Here is a 12,796-nt window from a genome sequence, read left to right on the forward strand (position 1 = left end):
TTGCGCGGAGGATGTGGAGAGTCTGCAGAAGGATCTAGATAGGCTGGGCGAATGGGCCAGGAGCTGGCAAATGGAATTTAACGTTGGCAAGTGTGAGGTGGTCCACTTTGGTAGGAAGAATGGTAGGAAGGACAACTACTTATGTGGCGAAAAACTGCAGCAGGCGACGGTGCAGAGGGACCTCGGGGTCCTTGTGCATGAGTCGCAAAAACCCAGCCTGCAGGTGCAGCAGGTGGTCAGGAAGGCTAATGGGATGCTGGCCTTCATAGCGAGGGGGATTGAATATAAAAGTAGGGAGGTCTTGCTGCAGCTGTATAGGGCATTGGTGAGGCCGCAGCTGGAGTACTGTGTGCAGTTTTGGTCGCCGCACTTACGCAAGGATATTTTGGCCTTGGAGGGAGTGCAAAGGAGGTTTACTAGGCTGATACCGGAGTTGAGGGGGTTGAGCTATGAGGAGAGGCTGAATAAACTAGGCTTGTACTCGTTAGAGTTTAGAAGAATGAGGGGAGATCTCATTGAGACATATAAGATGATGAATGGGATGGATAGGATAGAGGTGGAGAGACTCTTCCCGCTCAGAAAGGACAGTAGGACTAGGGGGCACAGCCTCAAGATAAAGGGGGGGCGGTTTAGAACGGAGTTGAGGAGGAACTTCTTCACTCAAAGGGTGGTGAATCTCTGGAATTCTCTGCCCGTTGAAGTGGTGGAGGCTGCCTCGCTAAATATTTTTAAGACGCGGGTTGATGGGTTTTTGATAAGCGAGGGGATTAAGGGTTATGGGGAGAGAGCGGGAATGTGGGACTGAGCCACGACAGATCAGCCATGATCTTATTGAATGGCGGGGCAGGCTCGAAGGGCTAGATGGCCTACTCCTGCTCCTATTTTTTATGTTCTTATGTTCTTATGAATTGTACTCTTTATTTGATATGGTCTGTCATTATCTGAGACGTCCTATGTATGCTTGGCCCTGTTTGCTTTAGGACGTGCAAGGCCTTCATTTGAAAATATTTCTGCCGATGCAATTAAATTTCAATGCTAGACTGCAGGGATTAACTAACACTGTTAAACCTGGCTACATTTTAAAACTCAGAAGGCATGCTGGGTTAGCTAAAAATTGACTGCATTTCTAAAGGGTACACAATGCAGGCAAAATACATTTCTGACACCAGCAACTGCAAGACCTATTTTGACAGACAGAGACAGTCTGTGAAGGACACCTATAATAACAAGATAAGGGTTGAGATATATTGTGGACGTTAAGGTGCGTTTGTGCCGTGTGTTTTCAAGATCTTGTTCAAGTTCAGTTCAGTGTGATCAACACAGCGGCTGACAGTAAAGACCAACCCCAAGTTTGCTTTCTCATTTTGCTTTTGTCATGTCAATTTTAATTTCCGTTCAATGAAAGAAACTCATTTTAAAAATCATACCAAGTGTTGTCCTCTTGTCTGTTCAAAGGAATAAATGGACCCTACACTATCAAAATTAATTACCTCACATTGAACTTTATCTGTCACCTGCCTACCCATTCTACTAACTTGTCCATGTCACCTTGAGATTCTCCACCAGCCTCCACACAGTTTCCTTTGCCGTCAAGTTTCATATCATCTGCAAATTTTGAAATTGCGTCCTCCATTGCCCAGGTCATTAATATATATTGAAAAAAAAGCAAACACTGAACCCTCCCCCCCCCCCATCCAACCACTACAAATCTTTCTCCAGTGTGGAATACATCCATTAACCACCACTCTCAGTTTCCTGTCACTCAGCCAATTGTTGGTGTTGCTCTCATTCATTCCCATCATGTGGCAGGTCAAGGTGACACAGGAGTTATTTCACCCATAACAGGGAGCAAGTTTTCTGAGCACAGCCTTGAACCCAAAGGCTTCACCACGGGACACATCACTTTCTGCATCTCCGAATATCAGTACAAAACACTAAACGTCTCCACTAACTCAGCAGCAGGCAGCAGAAATCAATCAACCAGCAACTAACCTGTAAGTAGTTGATATCTGCTGCAGCAGAGTTACTGGGGAGTCCCTCCTGCTCCTGGCTGCGGGCTCAGCTGTGAGAGGTTAAGGCATTAGCTGGAGTAGCCGGGTCAGAAGTGGCACTGCCACGGGTTCAAATCTCACAATACCAGGTTAAAGTCCAACACTTCTAGCTGTGCCTGTCCCAGTCCAACGCTGGCATCTCCACATCAGGGGTTCAAATCAGCATTGTAGCAGCACGATGGCACAGTGATTAGATCATAAGACCATAGATATAGGAGCAGAATTAGGCCATTCAATCCATCGAGTCTGCTCTGCCATTCAGTCATGGCTGATATGATTCCCATCCCACCTATGATTCTCATAGCACTGCTGCCTCACAGCGCCAGGGACCAGGATTGGAATCCCACCTTGGGTGACTGTGCAGAGTCTGCACATTCTCCCCATGTCTGTGTGGGCTTCCTCTGGGCACTCTGCTTTCCTTCCACAGCCTAAAGATGTGCAGGTTAGGTGGAATAGCCATGCTAAATCGCCTGCTAGTGTCTAAAGATGTGCAGGTTAGGTGGATTAGCCGTGATAATTGTCCTTTAGCGTCCAGAAATGTGCAGGTTAGGTGGCTATGCTAAGTTGATATTTAGGTGCATTAGCCATGCTGAATTCTCCCTCAGTGTATCTGAGCAAGGGCTGGAGTGTGGTGACTAGGGGATTTTCACAGTAACTTCATTGCAGTGTTAATGTAAGCCTACTTGTGACACTCATAAATAAACTTTACATTGGCACTGACTGACATGACAACATTAAGAAAGATGAGAGTGGGAAACTGGGATTTATGGACCAGTTTACCCGACATCTGTTGTCAGGAAATTACTTGGAGGTTGTAATTAAGGACAGAGGGGCTGAACACGTTGAAAATTTTCAGCTGATTAGAGAGAGTCAGCATCGATTTGTAATGGTTAAGTCAAGGCTGAAGGACCTGATTGAATTTTTTTGAAGAGGTGACTGAAGGAAATGAATCGGGAAATGTATATATATGTATATTACTGATACAGACTTCCACAAGATAGTTGAAACAGAGAAGGTAGTCAACTGAAATGGAAGCCCATGGAACTGACAGGAAATATTTGAGCTGGTTAGGATATTAGCTAACTGACAAGAGGCAGAGATCAGAGATAATGGGCAGTTATTCCACAAGGCAGGATGCTACTAGTGATGTACCACAAGAATCCACCTTTTTTGCCTCAATTATTCACCCTATTTATTAATTGGCTTAAAATCCAGAAAACTTCTATGAGCCCCGATGGCATATTACACGCTAATGAGTGTTGATAGGGACAAGGTGGGACTCCCACTCTCACTCAGGAGGAAGATCCACCTTGGAGAGTTTCCAGTGAGATCTCCATTCCCTTCAGGTACAACACTGCAGTGGCCAGAGGAGGCACTGCATCTAGCTCATACAATCATCAAATCCTTACAATGCAGAAGAAGACCATTTGGCCCATCGAACCTACACTGACAACAGCCATGTATTCACTCCATGTATTTACTCTGCTAACCTCCTGACACGAAGGGGCAATTTAGCATGGCCAAAGAACCTAATCCACGCATCCCTGCAATGTGGGAGGAAACCGGAGCACCCAGAAGAAACCCACACAGACACAGGGAGAATTTGTCAACTTCACACACACCCGAGGCCAGAATTGAACCAAGGTACCTGGCACTGGGAGGCAGCAGTACTAATAATTGCGCCACCGCGCCACTCACTGCGGTCTAAGTCCTGGGTCCCAGAGGACAGGTAAGTAGCAGGGGTCCCAGGGCGTGGAGAATAAGGAACATCTTGGAGAGTTGCTGGGGGTGGGGTGGGGGGGATGTGAATTCTGGCCTATGAATTTTGCAGCCTGTACTTCTGGATTTGGGCATCTACCAGAAACAAAGTAAAGGTACAAATGTTGCTGAAAATTTATGTGAAGAAGCAAGTTTAGATTTGGTAGATTGAGTGGTTTTATCCAATGATTTTAGCAGCTAAATGCTAAGTGTTAGGGGCTGTTACAATGGTTTTCTTGTTGTATTTAAAAACTATCGTTCCCCTCAAGTAGCCAAACAAAGTAACAGAGTGGTTTCAAGATGATTTATTAAACTATAGCGAGCTACAGGACTCTGAATGAAGTCATTCAGATCATTCAGAGCGAAAAATACAGAAATACAAAGACAATTAAAGTCTCAGCTTCGATTACAAGCAATTAGCATATACTAAAGACATTTAGGAGTTATCACTATCCAATCATAGTTAAGGTTACATCATGCGTACATATGGGTATAATGTTCAATTAAAATTTGAGCATGTTATATCGTCAAGAAATGATAGCGATATCTCTGACCAATGCTATCTCAACCTCCCTTTCCACTGTTCTTTGTTCTCATGGGTACATATGAACTGCAGCTGCACATCATTCAATTAGTTAGTCCTTCAGCCTTATCTGGGTTGACTTTAATCAAAACCTATCATTTGCACATGGCTTTCCCTGTGGGACTGAAGTTCAACTTGCAGCTCATGTGATTTTTAAACTCGTGTGATTTTTAACCTTTTCACTAACAGTCTGCATCTCTGGTTAGCAACAAATCTCTAATCCAAAGGGAGAGGGAGAGAACATGCTATGATTCTCTCAAGAAGGGTTTCTTTATTAATCTATTTCTTTGGTAACGCACCATTGTTGAGCAGATGACATGATCTGAGGATTGTTGTCCTCGGAAGATATTTTGAAACAAAGTTTCAAAGAATGCGCAAAGACTAATACAGAAGTGAAATATGCAGATACTGGAAATCCAATCTAAACACGGAAATTTATTTGATTTGATTTGATTTACTATTGTCACATGTATTAGTTTACAGTGAAAAGAATTGTTTATTGCACAATACACAGACAAAGCATACCGTACACAGAGAAGGAAAGGAGAGAGTGCAGAATGTAGTGTTACAGTCATAGCTAGGGTGTAGAGCAAGGTCAACTTAATGCGAGGTAGGTCCATTCAAAAGTCTGATGGCAGCAGGGAGGAAGATGTTTTGGTTGGTATGTGATCTCAGACTTTTGTATCTTTTTCCCAATGGAAGAAAGTGGAAGAGAGTATGACTGGGGTGCATGGGGTCCTTGATTATGCTGGCTGCTTTTCCAAGGCAGCGGGAAGTACAGACAGAGTCAATGGATGGGAGGTTGGTTTGAGTGATGGACTGGACTTCATTCATGACCTTTTGTTATTTCTTGGGCAGAGTAGGAGCCATACTAAACTGTGATACAACCAGGAAGAATGGTACATGTGTAGAAGTTGGTGACAGTTGTAGTAGACATGCCAAATTTTGAGAAAGTAGAGGCGTTGGTGGGCTTTCTTGGCTATATTGCCCACATGGAAGGATCAGGACAGGAATTGCTGAAAATACTCAGCAGGCCAGGCAGCATTTCTAGAGAGAGAAACAAAGTTAATGGACAGAATTTTATACCAGCTTGATCTGACTGTCCTGTCAAAGTCAGTGGACCTGGGAATGGCTCTCCACATTTTACGGCCCTGTCTCCATCACAACAGGGCCATCCCTCATTTCAGGTCAATGACCGCTCATCAGCATGGTCCTGGAGCTCAATCGATGGTATGTTGAACTTTTAGTCACTGTCAACCAAAGCGTTTGGGGTGGCACGGTAGCATAGTAGTTAGCACTGCTGCTTCACAGCTCCAGGGAGGTTCAATTCCCAGCTCGGGTCACTGTCTGTGTGGAGTTTGCACATTCTCCTCGTGTCTGCGTGGGTTTCCTCCGGATGCTCCAGTTTCCTCCCACAGTCCAAAGATGTTAGGTTGATTGGCCATGCTAAAATTGCCCCTTAGTATGCTGGGATGCTTAGGTTAGAGGGATTAGCATGTAAACCCAGGGGTCGGTGCTGGGGCCTCAGCTATTTACCATTTATATAGATGATCTGGAGGAGGGAACCGAGTGCAGGGTGTCGAAATTTGCTGATGACACCAAGATTGGGGGAAAGGCAAATTGTGCGGAGGGTGTGGAGAGTCTGCAGAAGGATCTAGATAGGCTGGGCGAATGGGCCAGGAAATGGCAAATGGGATTTAATGTTGGCAAGTGTGAGGTGGTCCACTTTGGTAGGAAGAATGGTAGGAAGGACTATTACTTACGTGGCGAAAAACTGCAGCAGGCGACGGTGCAGAGAGACCTCGGGGTCCTTGTGCATGAGTCGCAAAAACCCAGCTTGCAGGTGCAGCAGGTGGTCAGGAAGGCGAATGGGATGCTGGCCCCGCCAATCCGAATAGCACCCATTGACCCCCACTCTCTGCCTCCTATTTGACAACCAATCCTCTATCCACGCTAACACCCTACCCCCAACTCCATGTCCCCTGACCTTCTGCAATAACCTCTTGTGAGGTACCTTGTCAAACGCCTTCTGAAAATCCAGAAAGACCACATCCACCGGCTCTCCTCTATCCACTGCCCTAGACACATCCTCATAGAACTCCAGTAAATTTGTCAGACACGACTTCCCTTTAATGAAACCGTGTTGCGTCCGCCCTATCAAGCAATTCCCTTCAAGATGCCTCGCAATTTCCTCCTTAATGACGGATTCTAACATTTTACCTACCACAGACGTTAAACTAACCGGCCTATAATTCCCCGCCTTTTGCCTGGCACCCTTCTTAAACAACGGCGTAACATTAGCCGTTTTCCAATCTTCCAGCGACGTCTGGAAAATAACCACCAAGGCATCCACTATAACCTCCGCCATTTCTTTCAGAACCCTCGGATGCATTCCATCCGGTCCTGGGGACTTGTCCACAATCAGCCCCTCCAGTCTGTCGAGCACCACCTCTCTAGTAACAGTAATGTCATTAAGACCCTCCATTCCTACCACCTTTCCATCGCTAACACCCGGCAAATTATTCACGTCCTCCTCCGTGAAGACAGAAACAAAAAAGTTATTCAATACCTTAGCCATATCCCCATCCCCTACCGCTAGCTCCCCTTTCTCATCCTCTAAAGGACCAACGTTCACCCTAGCCAGCCTCTTCCTTTTTATATATTTATAAAAACTCTTGCTATCCTTTTTTATATTAAGTGCTAGCCCAGCCTCATAGCTTCTCCTACCCTCCTTTATCAACTTCTTTGTCAATCTTTGTTGACATTTAAACCTTTCCCAATCCTCTTCTCGCCCACTGCTCTTAGCTACTCTAAATTCCTCCGCTTTTAATTTAACACTTTCCTTCACCTCCTTTGTTATCCACGGCTTATTACCTCTCTTCCTACTGTCCTTTTTAACCATCGGAATAAATTTCTGCTGAGCACCAAGAAAGATCTCCTTAAAGATCCTCCACTGCTCCTCAGCAGACCTACCTTCCAACGCACTCCCCCAGTCCACATTCGCCAATTCTTCTCTCATCCTACCGTACTCCCCTCTATTCAAACAAAGGACGCGTGTCCGGGAACCCACTTTCTCCTCCTCCATCTGCACCAGAAACTCCACCATACAATGATCACTCTCTCCAAGAGGATCCTTCACCGCAAGGTCCCTAATTCTACCCGCCTCATTACATAGCACCAGATCCAAGATAGCTCGCTCCCTCGTTGGCTCCAACACACACTGTTCAAGGAAACTATCCCGGCAGCATTCCAAGAACTCCTCCTCGAGCCCACCTCGTCCAACATGGGTCGACCAATCAATATGCAGATTGAAATCTCCCATAACTACTGCTGTCCCATTCCTGCACGCCGCACTTATTTGTGTGTTAACAGCCCGCCCCACCTCCAGATCATTATTCGGGGGCCTATAGACGACACCCACCAGCGTCTTCCTCCCTTTGCTGTTCCTAATCTCCACCCACAACGATTCCACGTTCTGCTCTTTGGCTCCGATATCATCCCTTGCTACCACCTTGATACTATCCTTAATCAGCAGAGCTACGCCACCCCCTCTTTCCTCCTGCCTATCCTTCCTAAACACTTGATAGCCCTGTACATTTATCTCCCAGTCCCTGTCACCTTGCAGCCACGTCTCTGTAATGGCCACCAGATCGTATCCATTTGTGTCGATCTGCGCCACCAGCTCATCCACTTTATTCCGAATGCTTCGTGCATTCAGATAAAGCGCTTTCATCCCAGCCTTCACCTGGACCCTATTTGCCGTAATGCCACCAATTGGGACATCCTTGGCCTCTTCCCTTACCTGTACCCTATCCTTAACTTTAGACCTCGTAGCGTCACCTACCCTCGCACCCTCCCCCCCCCTAATTAGTTTAAAGCCCTGTCTACAGTCTTCTTTACTCGATTCGCCAACACTCTGGTCCCAGCATGATTCAGACCAACCCCATCCCGCCCGAACAAGTCCCACCTACCCCAATACTGGTGCCAATGCCCCATAAATTCGAACCCATTCCTCCCACACCAATCCCTGAGCCACCCATTCACTTCCTTTATCCTGTCAACCCTACGCCCATCTGCACTCAGTTCAGGCAGTAGCCCAGAGACGACCACCTTGTCGGTTCTACTTTTTAATTCCATTCCCAGCTTCTCATACTCCCTCCCCAGATCCTCAGTCCGCACTTTGCCTACGTCGCCGGCACCCACATGTACTACAACGACCGGGTTCTCACCCTCCCACTCCAGGTTCCTCTGCAGCCCAGCTGCATAGCGAGGGGGATTGAATATAAAAGTAGGGAGGTCTTGCTGCAGCTGTATAGGGCATTGGTGAGGCCGCAGCTGGAGTACTGTGTGCAGTTTTGGGCGCCGCACCTGCGCAAGGATATTTTGGCCCTGGAGGGAGTGCAGAGGAGGTTTACTAGGCTGATACCGGAGTTGAGGGGATTGAGCTATGAGGAGAGGCTGAATAAACTAGGCTTGTACTCGTTAGAGTTTAGAAGAATGAGGGGAGATCTCATTGAGACGTATAAGATGATGAATGGGATGGATAGGATAGAGGTGGAGAGACTCTTCCCGCTCAAAAAAGACAGTAGGACTAGGGGGCACAGCCTCAAGATAAAGGGGAGGCGGTTTAGAACGGAGTTGAGGAGGAACTTCTTCACTCAAAGGGTGGTGAATCTCTGGAATTCTCTGCCCGTTGAAGTGGTGGAGGCTGCCTCGCTAAATATTTTTAAGAAGCGGGTTGATGGGTTCTTGATAAGAGAGGGGATTAAGGGTTATGGGGAGATGGCGGGAAAGTGGAACTGAGCAGCGACAGATCAGCCATGATCTTATTGAATGGCGGGGCAGGCTCGAAGGGCTAGATGGCCTACTCCTGCTCCTATTTCTTATGTTCTTATGTTCTTAAAATATGTAGGGATATGGGGGTAGAGCCTGGGTGGGATTGTGGTTGGTGCAGACTCAATGGGCTGAAGGGCTTCTGCACTGTAGGGTTCTATGATCTATGATCAAAGGCTCAAATCCTACCAGAGTCAACTCTGGGAGAGACAGTGGTGTAGTGGAAATATATGTGGGCTACTAATCCAGAGACCCTGGGTAATAATCTGGTGGCCAGGGTTCGAATCACATCAATTCAGATGGTAGAATTGGAATTTAAAATATAATCTGGAATTAAAAGTCTACTGCTGACCATGAAATTGTTGTTGACTGTTGTAAAAACCCGTCTGGTTCACTAATGTCCTTTAGGGGAGGAAATTTGCCAACCTTACCAGGTCTGGCCTAGATGTGACTCCAGGCTCACAGCACTGTGGTTGACTAAGTGCTCTCTGAAATGGCCAATCAAGCACTCAACTGACAGGCAATCAGGGATGTGGAATAAATGCTGGCCCAGCCAACATAATCCACATCCCAAAAATGAGCTAAAAAGAACAGAACCTTTGCCAGGGACCTGAAGCATTACTCTATCTCTCTCTAAAGATACTGCCCCAAAGTAACACCTGATTTAAATAAAAGTCCCCATTAAATGTAATTAACCGCATTATGGACTTTACTGATACAGACTGAGAGGCTTCCCTTCTTGAACAGCTGCACCTGAGTTGACATTTTTCTTGACAGTTCAATGAGAAGGAGTGGATTGCGCTCCCAGTGCAGAACCCATCTGATTAACAGTGCAATCACAAGTCCACCCCATTGTATGACAGCAGAATGCAACATTTATTACATCCAACAGTGAAGATGACATTCTGAGGAGATGCCAGCAGCAGGGGGTCTCTCAAAACACTATTGCAAACTCAGAAAACTACCCTTATCTTCATGCTTTAAAGAATAAAAATTAGAGCCCGCAATGATAATATATGGATACTTAAATGCCATCCCCGTGTTTGCTATTTTAATTGAAGTGAAGGTCTATATTGTTAAATGGATTCACAGCACTGTCAAAATCACACGGGAAGGTTATGTGAAAAGTAATAAGTGCACATTAAAATTCCACACGATTGTTTAGACTTGCATCACATCTCTGAAGGAAGCAAGCGAAACTCATAGAATTATGGAATCCCTGTGGTGCAAAAGGAGGCCATTCGGCCCATCAAGCCTGCACCAACAATAATTGCACCCAGGCCCTATCCCCGTAAACCCATGGATTTACCCTGCTTGCCATTCTGACACTAAGGGGCAATTAAGCCTGGCCAATCCAGCTAACCTGCACATCTTTGGACACTAAGAGGCATTTAGCATGGCCAGTCCACCAAACTTGTACATCTTTTGTCACCAAGCAGCACCATAGCAGAGCCGATCCACTTCACCTGCACATTTTTGGATTCTAAGGGGCAATTTAGCATGGCCAATCCACCAAACCCTCACATCTTTGGACTGTGGGAGGAAACCAGAGCACCCAGAGGAAAACCCACGCAGACATGGGGAGGGTGTACAAATTCTACACTGACTGTCGCCCAAGGCTGGAATTGAACCCGGGTCCCTGGCGCTGTCAGGCAGCAGTGCTAACCACAGTATTGTCACTGGCTGATTAGAACAATTCATTCTTACTTTCAAACAAATTCCTTTTGTTGTCCAGTAACAGTCTTGTACCATTTTATGCTTTAATTCCATGATGTTTACTTGCTGGTGCTGACAGACTGGACAGAATTTCAATGCCCCCATATTGTTTTTCTAGATGTGATCAGCATTAAACACTCTGGATGTTGCAGCCAGCTAATATAATTCATGGTGCTTATATGGAGCTTGAACTCTGAATCTTGATGCATTCTGGCAAATAATAAAAATGCTCCACATTACACCTCGATCACACTGCTCACAAAGATATCAGAGCCAATAATGTGTCCCCACTGCTTCAGCACCAAGAAGGTTAGCATTGATGCTTCACAGTGCCAGGGATCCGGGTTCAATTCCGGCCTCGGATCACTGTCTGTGTGGAGTTTGCACATTCTCCCTGTATCTGAGTAGGTTTCTTCTGGGTGCTCCGGTTTCCTCCCACAGTCCAAGGATATGCGGGTTAGGTTGAATGGATTAGCAGGGTAAATATGTGGTGTTATAGAACATTACAGCGTGGTACAGGCCCTTTGGCCCGCGATGTTGTACTGACCTGCGAAAACCAATCTAAAGCCCATCTAACCTACACTATTCCAATATCATCCATATGTTTATTCAATGATCATTTAAATGTCTTAATGTTGGCAAGTCCACTACTGTTGCAGGCAGAGCATTCCATGCCGTGCCCATTCTCTGAGTGAAGAACCTATCTCTGACATCTGTCCTACATCTATCACCCCTCAGTTTAAAGCTATGTCCCCTCATGCTAGCCATCTCCACCTGAGGAAAAAGGCTCTCACTGTCCACCCTATCTAATTCTCTGATCATCTTATATGCCTTTATTAAGTCACCTCTTGACCTTCTTCTCTCCAACGAAAACAGCCTCAAGTCCCTCAACCTTTCCTCGTAGGACCTTCCCACTGTACCAGGCAACATCCTGGGAAATCTCTTCTGCACCCTTTCCAATGCTTCTACATCCTTCCTATAATGCGGCGACCAGAACTGTACGCAATACTCCAAGGGCGGCCGCACTGGACTTTTGTACTCTTTTATGAGGATAGGGCCTGGGTGGGATTGTGGTCAGTGGAGGCTCAATGGGTCGAATGGCCTCCTTTTGCACTGTAGTGCTTCCATGATTCTAAGATTGCACATTGGGCTTCAGAGAGCGTAGGCTGGCATTATCACATCATCTAAGATCAGTTCATTTAGTTGAGACTGTCAGTACATAGCAGCTGATGTGCTTGGAGAGCAGTCAAGGACAGCGACCGTCCTTTGACAAGCGCTATTTTTCCTTCAATCTGAGCCGGTTTCTCTTTTGCAAAAAATAAGCAATTGGTTGGGGAAGTCAATTTGATTTACTGCCAGAGCGTTGACGGCATCAGTCAAGAGATCCAGCGCTGACTAGAAGAAGAAAGCAACTCAGAAAACAATTCTTCAGATTTTCATCTGACCTCATTTAAAGAGGTTTGACCCGGCGCTTTATAAGGAATGTGATTCATTTACCTGTAAATTGAGGTCTCATTGAGTCCTGTGCACAATCGCCTCTGAAAGTGCAAAGTGGTTGCCAGTCACAGAATAATGCACATTGTATTGAGGAGATGAAGTAGGCCCTAGCAGTCTGGAAGATGTGCTGGTTAGGTGGATTGGCTATGCTAAATTCTCCCTCAGTGTTTCCGAACAGGCGCCAGAGTGTGACGACTAGGAGATTTTCACAGTAACTTCATTGCAGTGTTAATGTAAATCTACTTGTGACGCTAATAAATAAACTTTAAACTTTATACTTCAATCCTGGAAGCTTGAAAACACTTCCCATGCCTCAGTGATTAGTGACACTCATTTCTCCCCTCAATCTCCTCTCAAA

This window comes from Carcharhinus amblyrhynchos, chromosome 6 (assembly GCF_965287045.1).
Source record: "Carcharhinus amblyrhynchos chromosome 6, sCarAmb.v2.hapA, whole genome shotgun sequence".
NCBI lineage: Eukaryota > Metazoa > Chordata > Chondrichthyes > Carcharhiniformes > Carcharhinidae > Carcharhinus > Carcharhinus amblyrhynchos.